Below are 10,242 nucleotides of genomic sequence, written 5' to 3' on the forward strand. Positions count from 1 at the left end.
GGGATCTAGCACATTATGGATACATAATGAGGTGTTAGGCTATACAATTGCTCCCTCCCCCCTTGGAAAAAACTTTTAAGGTGAAATCATCGCCAGCACAGATACAGAAGGTACAGAGCTCTGCAATTTATTATCAGGGCCAGCAGTTTGGAGGGGCTGTCAGAGAATTACAGCTCTCTCTCTTTCTCTCTTTCTTTCTTTCTTTCTTTCTCTCTCTCTCTCTCTTTTTCTCTCTCTCTTTCTCTCTCTCTCTCTTTTTCTCTCCCTCTCTCTGCTCCTCTCTCTTTCTCTCTCTCTCTCTCTCTCTTTCTGTCTCTCTCTCCTCTCTCTCTCTCTTTCTCTCTGTGTCTCTCTCTTTTGCTCTCTCTCTCTTTCTCTCTGTCTGTCTCTCTCTCATTGGGGTCAACTTATTAAATGCTATAGCGTATCATGTCCGCTTGACATCCCTAAATGCTGACAGCATACACTGTTGGCATTTATCATTGCACAAGCATTTCTTGTGAAATACTTGTGCAATGCCTCCCTCTGCTCACCAGCGGCCATAGCAGGGGGTGTCAATCATGCCAATCATATCAGATCAGGAAGATTTCAGTCCGCTGCATAATCTCTCTTTCCCTTTCTCTTTCTCTTTGTCTCTTTCTCTTTTTCTCTCTCTCTTTCTCTTGTATATCCAAAAAGCGAGGATGCTTCCAATGTCCATGAAACATTTGTTTTTATACCTTACAGAAACTAAAAATTTGTAGACACATTTTCAATAAGGTGTTAAATCTTTAAAAATTTGTTATACATGTATCTATAATTTGTGATATACATATTTGTAAAACAACCAGAATATCAGCCTGAGTGCTCTCAGGTATTTCCAGCTTCAATCTTTTTTTTTTTTTTTTTCTTAAACCAGCTTTAGATAAGGATCCATAACAAACTGAATTATGTAAGTAAACAAATCACTCCCTACCATATTACTCAGCAGTGATACACAATAATATTTGTTCAGTTATCATGAAAGTGATGCAGCATATCTGTAAACAGCTGACTAAAATATTACATGAGCATTTCTATGTAAATAAGGAAAGTGAGCCCTGGATCTGGCAATAAGGGTGAGGGTGTTTGACTTTCATTAAGGCATAGCGAGAGGTCAAGTCCAGGCCAATAGTAGGGGTTTAGGGGATCTGATAAAGTTGGGTAAGAGGCAGAGGCCAGGGTCTATTCTGGAGCCAATGTGTAAGAAGTAGCTCCCTCCATGTATTATTTAGGTTAGATTTGTAGCTTAGGTGGGGTAATTATTGGGTATACTAAGCTTACTGAGATGTGGGTGTACTTCCTGGTTGTCCAGGAGAGGTTTGACTTTTGGAGCTGAAAGCTGAGTGGGGATAATTGTGGCTCATTGGAGAGAAAACGCCACTAGGGTTATTAATTTATTATTTATTTCTGTTATATTTATATTTATTGTTTGTTATATAATAAAACAAGCTGCTTAGACATCTAACGACAAAACTCCAGCCGCAGGAAAAAAGTCAGTAGTTAAGAGCTTTCTGGGCTAACGCCGGTTCATAAAGCTCTTAACTACTGTACTCTAAAGTACACTAACACCCATAAACTACCTATGTACCCCTAAACCGAGGTCCCCCCACATCGCCGCCACTCAATTACATTTTTTTAACCCCTATTCTGCCGACCGCCACCTACGTTATACTTATGTACCCCTAATCTGCTGCCCCTAACATCGCCGACCCCTATATTATATTTATTAACCCCTAACCTGCCCCCCACAACGTCGCAGCCAGCTACCTACAATAATTAACCCCTAATCTGCCGACCACAAAGCGCCGCTACTTACGTTATCCTTATGTACCCCTAATCTGCTGCCCCTAACACCGCCGACCCCTGTATTATATTTATTAACCCCTAATCTGCCCCCCTCAACGTCGCCTCCACCTGCCTACACCTATTAACCCCTAATCTGCCGACCGGACCGCACCGCACCGCTATTATTATAAAGTTATTAACCCCTAATCCGCCTCACTAACCCTATAATAAATAGTATTAACCCCTAATCTGCCCTCCCTAACATCGCCGACACCTAACTTCAAACATTAACCCCTAATCTGCCGACTGGAGCTCACCGCTATTCTAATAAATGTATTAACCCCTAAAGCTAAGTCTAACCCTAACACTAACACCCCCCTAAGTTAAAGGGACACTCAATCAAAATAAAACTTTCATTATTCAGATAGAGAATGCCATTTTAAACAACTTTCCAATTTACTTCCATTAACAAAATGTGCACAGTCTTTTTATATTTAAACTTTTTGGGTCACCAGCTCCTACTGATCATGTGCAAGAATAAGTGTGTATGGCTGATGGCTGTCACATGGTACGTGTATGCATTTGTAATTGGCTGATGGCTGTCACATGGTACAGGGGGAGTGGAAAAAGACATAACTTTTAAAATTGTCAGAAAAAAAATCTACTACTCATTTGAAGTTCAGACTAAGTGCTTTTGCATTGTCTTGTTATCTTGCATTTGTTGATTATGCAAATCTACTGTGTTGACTGGTCCTTTAAATATAATTTAAATCTAACGAAATAAATTAACTCTTATTAAATAAATTATTCCTATTTAAAGCTAAATACTTACCTGTAAAATAAATCCTAATATAGCTACAATATAAATTATAATGATATTATAGCTATTTTAGGATTTATATTTATTTTACAGGTAACTTTGTATTTATTTTAACCAGGTACAATAGCTATTAAATAGTTAAGAACTATTTAATAGCTAAAATAGTTAAAATAATTACAAAATTACATGTAAAATAAATCCTAACCTAAGTTACAATTAAACCTAACACTACACTATCAATAAATTAATTAAATAAACTACCTACAATTACCTACAATTAACCTAACACTACACTATCAATAAATTAATTAAATACAATTCCTACAAATAAATACAATTAAATAAACTAGCTAAAGTACAAAAAATAAAAAAGAACTAAGTTACAAAAAATAAAAAAATATTTACAAACATAAGAAAAATATTACAACAATTTTAAACTAATTACACCTACTCTAAGCCCCCTAATAAAATAACAAAGCTCCCCAAAATAAAAAAAATGCCCTACCCTATTCTAAATTACTAAAGTTGAAAGCTCTTTTACCTTACCAGCCCTGAACAGGGCCCTTTGCGGGGCATGCCCCAAGAAGTTCAGTTCTTTGCCTGTAAAAAAAAACATACAATACCCAAGCCCCCCAACATTACAACCCACCACCCACATACCCCTAATCTAACCCAAACCCCCCTTAAATAAACCTAACACTAAGCCACTGAAGATCTTCCTACCTTGTCTTCACCTCACCGGGTTCACCGATCTGTCCAGAAGAGCTCCTCCGATGTCCTGATCCAAGCCCAAGCTGGGGGCTGAAGAGGTCCATGATCCGGCTGAAGTCTTCATCCAAGCGGGGCAGAAGAGGTCTTCCATCCGATTGAAGTCTTCATCCAAGCGGCATCCATCCGGAGCGGAGCGGCAGCATCCTGAAGACCTCCGACGCGGAACATTCATCCTGGCCGACGACTGAACGACGAATGACGGTTCCTTTAAATGACGTCATCCAAGATGGCGTCCCTCGAATTCCGATTGGCTGATAGGATTCTATCAGCCAATCGGAATTAAGGTAGGAATATTCTGATTGGCTGATGGAGTCAGCCAATCAGAATCAAGTTCAATCCGATTGGCTGATCCGATCAGCCAATCAGATTGAGCTCACATTCTATTGGCTGATCGGAACAGCCAATAGAATGCGAGCTCAATCTGATTGGCTGATTGGATCAGCCAATCGGATTGAACTTGATTCTGATTGGCTGACTCCATCAGCCAATCAGAAACCTGAAATTTTTTGCTGTAAGTAATTTGGATGTTCTGTGGTAACATAGAAAAGCTATATAGTAGCTAAATGCTATAACTGATAACTGGAAACCTGAGAATTTTTGCTGTATAGTAATTTGGATGTTCTGTGATAACATGGAAAAGCTAAGCTCTCAATTTCGTGCAGGAGGTCTCTCTTGGGCCTCTCATCATGTGGGGTACTGACATTTTCAGAGAGCTACTTGATTCGTAGGAGATCACTTATGGATCTCATTAATGGAACCGCATGTATTTTTGTTATTTAGCTATGCTGATAAAGGGAGAGTAGATACGCTCCTTTAATAAAAAAAGGTTTCTAGGGGTGAAGAGAAAAAAAAAAAAAAAAAAAAGAAAGATGAAATATTTAAGCAAAATATGTTAAGGAGTTCAGGGTTTCAGGTGCTAGCTAGAAAAAAGATAGTATTAACATATGTTATGTTGAAAAAAAATTCTGTGCTGACCAGCTAATAAAAAGGGGTAGTCTTTGGGCATCTTATATGGCAATCTGGTAAAAGCAGGGAAAAACTATACCTAGTCATGTGAGTTAGGAATCTGGTAGAGCAGTGTTACAAAGACTTACTAACTAACATGTGGAGTCTAAGCATAAACTAAGCAATATACTATACCCTCCTCTAATTGTACAGGCTGGCTGTGTAGATATGCTCAAGATCTACAGCCCCGGCCGCAGGCTGTAAAACAGTGCACATTAGGTCTAGAATAACAGTACAGCCACTATAAGTTCTGCGAAGATGTCGCAGTGCTAGAAAGTATATACTGTAAGGAAAAGTATGCCCATGTGAATTAAAATACTATTTTGGGGAGAGGGTACACATTGTATGTATCTGGAAATAAGACAGCCACGATGGTGAGGAGCCACTGAAGAATTCTAATCGTGGCACATATTATAAGCATTTAAGTTTGTGTTTGCAAAAAAACAGTTTCTGCTTATAAAATATTCAACTGAGTCTTGTTTGAGTATTAAAAGGAACATGGCAGGGAACATACTTTATGAAAAGAGGTATGCCTAATGTTAGAATGCTATTTTAGGAAGAGGAAAAACATTGAACTCGGTACTGTATAAACATTACATAAGATAGGGCTAACCAACTCCAGTGGCAATTCTACCGCTGCAGTCTCTTATGACAGCTGGCTGCCAGTTCACACAAAGTCCCCTCTTTACCCGAGGCACAGCAGGAAGATAATGTCCCTGAGAAGTGATCCGGATGGGCGACCCTGCCCCTGTGTAACAAAGGTTTCGCCAAGCTTGTAAAGTCAGTAAGGGTCTATGTATTAATGCACATGTACCTTCGTGATCTCTGAGCAAATGCTCCAGAAAGGCTCCAGTGACTGTATGTTCCCCAGGGGGTTTAGAAGCTGCGTTAATCGCTTTTGTATGTCCCTTGTCGTGCCTTACATCCACTGCACAGTCGGCAGTGCTCCGATCAGTGTTAGCATCCACATGGGTCTCGCCTTGCATATCAGGCCCTGCAATAGCACGCACCTTGCCTATTTTAGTCGAGGTAGGTCTAACACGCCGGGGCCCCAGAGCGTTGTCTTCCGTGCGCGCCACTGAGACAGGACCATCTGAGATATCTTGCCGGGATGTCATAGAGCCTTCAGGGCAAAATGCAATAGTCAGCTGTTCTTCTAGGGCCACATGGTGATCCGAGAGGAGATTCTGCAGTGCCTGCAATATAGCGCCGACACCCATCGTGTCCATAGCGGTCTTCTATAGCATTCAGCCGGCCAGCACACCGATGAGAAAAAAGGAAGTATATAAATTGCACTAGCCCCCTTTTGGTTTTGTAGGTTCAGTGCGATGATCTATCTAGCACTTTGTGCCACGTAACGACAAGGCCCTGATGTGCCTCGCCGGGGGGGTATGGAAGAAGGCCACAACCTTCTGCTGAGCTCCTGGGGCTCAAAACTGCATGTACCTCTTCAATTTTAGGCTCGTCAGATGCAGGTTATCAAGCGAGTTTAAGATCTGTATGAATGTCTGATGTTTGAGCTGTTTTGAGAATTATTTCATATGAAAATAGATAGAGTGCAGGAGCAGAATGGAAATATGCAGCCTATCATGGCTGCCACCCAGAAGTTCCCCCACGTAACAATATTTTTGATTAATGGAATTATGAATATTAATAATCGATCATAAAATTATCATCAGCAATATCTCCAATTAATATAGTGGAATTTGTCAGTACACTCCAGTGAAACGTTACATAATTTCTATTGTGTATTCCAGAATGATATTGAGATCTCTAGAAATTATGACAATAAAATTATTATAAACATTAATATTTAATCTCAAATTAAATTAATTCCTGAATTCTGATCAGTTAATCTTTATACACACTTTGATTATATTTATGTAGCAACTGAACATCACCTATGACCAGTTATATCTATCAATTGATCTACACAACTTTAAAATATTAAGCAGGCCATAGAGATATTTAGAACAATTACTATTCAATAGATATTGTCTATTATCCTGTAAATGGAAGAAATATTTCTATAAAATAACCTTAACTCAAAATGAATTAAACATCATACATATCCATTAAATTTACAAGTCAATTTGTAATTACCCAGCAATACTTACTCCAATGCCAAGATATGGACTACTAACTTAACAATGCTTAGTTAACAATATAACAATATAATTAACCAGGTATTTCAACACAAATCTTACCAAATCTCAATAAATCTATTAAAACTTTCAGCAAAATATAATTAAAGGGACAGTCTACACCAGAATTTTTATTGTTTTAAAAGATAGATAATCCCTTTATTACCAATTCCCCAGTTTTGCATAACCAACACAGTTATAATAATATACTTTTAACCTCTGTGATTAGCTTGTATCTAAGCCTCTGCAAACTGCCCCTTTATTTCAGTTCTTTTGACAGACTTGCAGTTTAGCCAATCAGTGCCTGCTCCCAGATAACTTCACGTGCACAAGCATAGTGTTATCTATATGAAATACGTGAACTAATACCCTCTAGTGGTGAAAAACTGTTAAAATGCATTCTGAAAAGAGGTGGCCTTCAAGGTCTAAGAAATTAGCATATGAACCTCCTAGGTTAAGCTTTCAACTAAGAATACCAAGAGAACAAAGCAAAATTGGTGATAAAAATAAATTGGAAAATTGTTTAAAATGACATGCTCTATCTGAATCATGAACGTTTATTTTGGCCTAGACTGTCCCTTTAAGCTATTTGGCCCAAAATAGTTTTATAATATTTCAAATAATCAACCAGAGATTGTACACAATTATATTATCAACACAACATCTATCCAATAATACTGTATTAATAAATCTAATCTAGCCACAATAGTACATGCAACTTCTAACTATTTTACAGCAACTCCAAATCAATTTCATAAGCGTAAAATACAAAATCTCTCTTTTCCTCTATGGTCAAATTACTTAATTTTGAATATGATTATTCTTACCTAAGCTAGCCTATTCTATGCAATGTTAATTTATAAATACAAAATACCCTTTTAAATCACAGCTACAATTTAACTATAGCTATAGAATATCTTTGATTTAAAACATTAAAAATATAAAACAACCGTTAATATGTTACCAGTAACCAATATGAGAATTCAATATCCAGATGTTTCTATTGGTCATACATGAAGGAATATTCCACTTATTTTGCAAGGGTACAGGTCACAGAGTATCTCTCTTGTCCACAGAGAGTGTTCCAGACAGTAGTCAGAGAAAGTATAGGTCCAAAATGTGTGTATCTCTCTCTTACAAAGATTGAAAAATCTCAAAAGACAATGGTAAAATATGCCTCTTGCATAGATTGAAAGCCTATATCAGTCATAAGCCACTCCTTCATTTTCTAATCATTCTAATAGAATCTGGTAATGCCCTTTTCTTTTCTTACTGGTAATGTCACTCTTAACAGCCAAATACCTTTTGGCTGTAGTACTGGTTTTCGCCCATCGGGGACAACAGACATATGAATGCAGTTTCATTAGCAAAATACTTTAAAGTACAGAACATATAGACTTTCATAAATGTATACTCAAAATATTTATTATTTTCTAGTATTAATTAACTATCTGGTCAATATACATTTGACTTTCTGGCTCAACTGAGCACGTGTATTTCAATACCAAAGATGAATATATTGATTGAGTATGTATTCTTATACATACTAAATATTAGGCCTGTGTGTAACATTACATTTATATAATTTACCTATCTGATGTATGCTTTCACACAATTCTACTTAACATTTTAAGAGATGTATTTAAAAGTCACATTTTTATGAGGGGACTTAAAAGGATTTTAATTTAATACTTTCAGTATGATATTAATTAATATATCAGTTCATTTAATATACTGGCATATATTGAATTTTTCAGTCACCATCTTATATAATATATGTAATTGGAAGTGAACTCTGTAGTAACTAATTATACAGATGTATTTATTGGATTCTCATTTCCTATTAATATAAATATACTCCATATTTAGTACATCTCTTGATAATGTTATTTTGAATGCACGAAAACACAGATATGATATAATTCATTGGACAACCCATTGAAGATGTGTTCATTTCCAAACCTCACTGGGATCAGATTCTGGAATAAAGCAAATGCTATTTATTTTGAAATACCGTCAAACATTTTAAATCCAGTACAAAAACATATTCATTTCACCTCATATGTAGTATATTATATAAGCCTTTACACATTTCCAAGATCCATATAAATATTGGTACATTCACCCAATCCTGAGTATATTTTGCATATATCTGCCAATTATGGATATAAGTTAAACCTAAAATTTAAATTCTTATGCTTTCAAAATACACAAGTTTTAAAAGACTTTCTTTGCCTTCTCCTGCTATTTTCCATAGAGACGTCACGTCTGGAATTTGTATATTGAGAAGGCTCACAGAGACCCAGTGATTAATCAATATGTCCATGCTAATTACTACATCCTAAAGATTCTGCTTGTGTTTCTCAACTAAAGTACAGAATTGTGTCCCCATCACCCAAGGGGTATGTGATGAACTAACTTTATTACCAGCTCTTCTGACAGTGATCAAAAGTTTATAATTTGAACTCTTAGATGTTTTCAGCAGCGAGGGGGTGATCTGTGTCACCCTTCTCAGTCATTTACAAATCAATTCATATCAAAATAGATATTAGCTAAAATGAAATATTCAATTATGTGATACACATGTAGTTTATCCAATGCCACTCAGCAATATCCTGAGACTCTGTCCCTCTCCTTCTGTCCCTATCCCTCTATCCCTGTCCCTATCCCTCTATCCCAATTCCTCTGTCCCTATTCCTCTGTCCCTATCCCTCTCTCCTTCTTCCTATCCTTCTGTCCCTATCCCTCTATCCCTGTCCCTATCCCTGATAACCCCTCAAATAGCTCTCTAACCCCCCTCTAGCTTTTAAAGTTTTTAACCTATTCGATGAATTTCTTGGATTGATGTGCAATAAAGGCTTGTAACATTGTAAGTGCAACATAGTAGTGTTGTGTGTTAATTATCATTACACTACACATGATTCCGGTTGCGCTTAGTTTCTTTATAGATACTCTTGAATTCTACCCTACTCTGGGCAGCCCGAAGGACACCTCCGGTGAATCAGCAGCAACTGGTCTCTTGGAATATATTTTCATGCTTTATGTGAACCACTGGAATCTGTGGTGAGAATTTGTACTGTTTATTAATAATATCAGGGTTGAACAATTTTTGGTCACTTTTTTGGCAATTAAAAATACTATCAGTGTGTGACCTTTTCATTTTGATTTTTTATTATTTTTTATTGTATCTGATAATCACAATTTTATTTATTTGACACATATTTATCACCATTATTATTGTTATTGGTTTTCTCCTTTAGGTAACTAGCACTGTTTAATTTCCTTAGACACATACTTGATAGGTGATACACACAGTGTCACTGTCTGTAACGATCAGTCATCTGCTCACATTTGGAAGCAGAGCATCGATCGCGCTCTGGCTCCATATGCAGCAGATGCCTGAAGCTTCAGGAGCTCCAGCTCTCGGCTGTAACATAACAGTTGAGAGTGCTGGAGCTTCCTGAAGTTGTCTCGCTCTGCAGACTGCGTGCGCAACTGACGACTGTGACGGATGCATTACAAACGCAATTATAGTATAGATACATGTGTTTTTCTTTTACAGTAATAAGTGTTTTGTAAATTTTGACACAATCTCACAACATTTCAGTTTGCCAGAAAAAAATAGTGAGATCTGCAGGAGGAAATGCTTATAGAACACGTCAGACATGGCAGTGAAATTTCAGCTACACTCAGGGA

At 37.2% G+C, this 10,242-nt stretch overlaps 1 long non-coding RNA gene across 1 annotated transcript in view; it reads left to right on the top strand.

Moving 5' to 3' along the window:
• The window catches only part of LOC128655561 (uncharacterized), a 39,117-nt gene extending 29,558 nt beyond the window's left edge, over positions 1 to 9,559 (top strand). The window contains exon 3 of the long non-coding RNA XR_008401848.1: positions 9,484 to 9,559. This is a non-coding gene — a long non-coding RNA (uncharacterized LOC128655561). The remainder of the gene's footprint in view (positions 1 to 9,483) is intronic.
• Positions 9,560 to 10,242: the final 683 nt, after the last annotated feature.

The sequence above is a fragment of the Bombina bombina genome, chromosome 4 (genome assembly GCF_027579735.1).
Source record: "Bombina bombina isolate aBomBom1 chromosome 4, aBomBom1.pri, whole genome shotgun sequence".
NCBI lineage: Eukaryota > Metazoa > Chordata > Amphibia > Anura > Bombinatoridae > Bombina > Bombina bombina.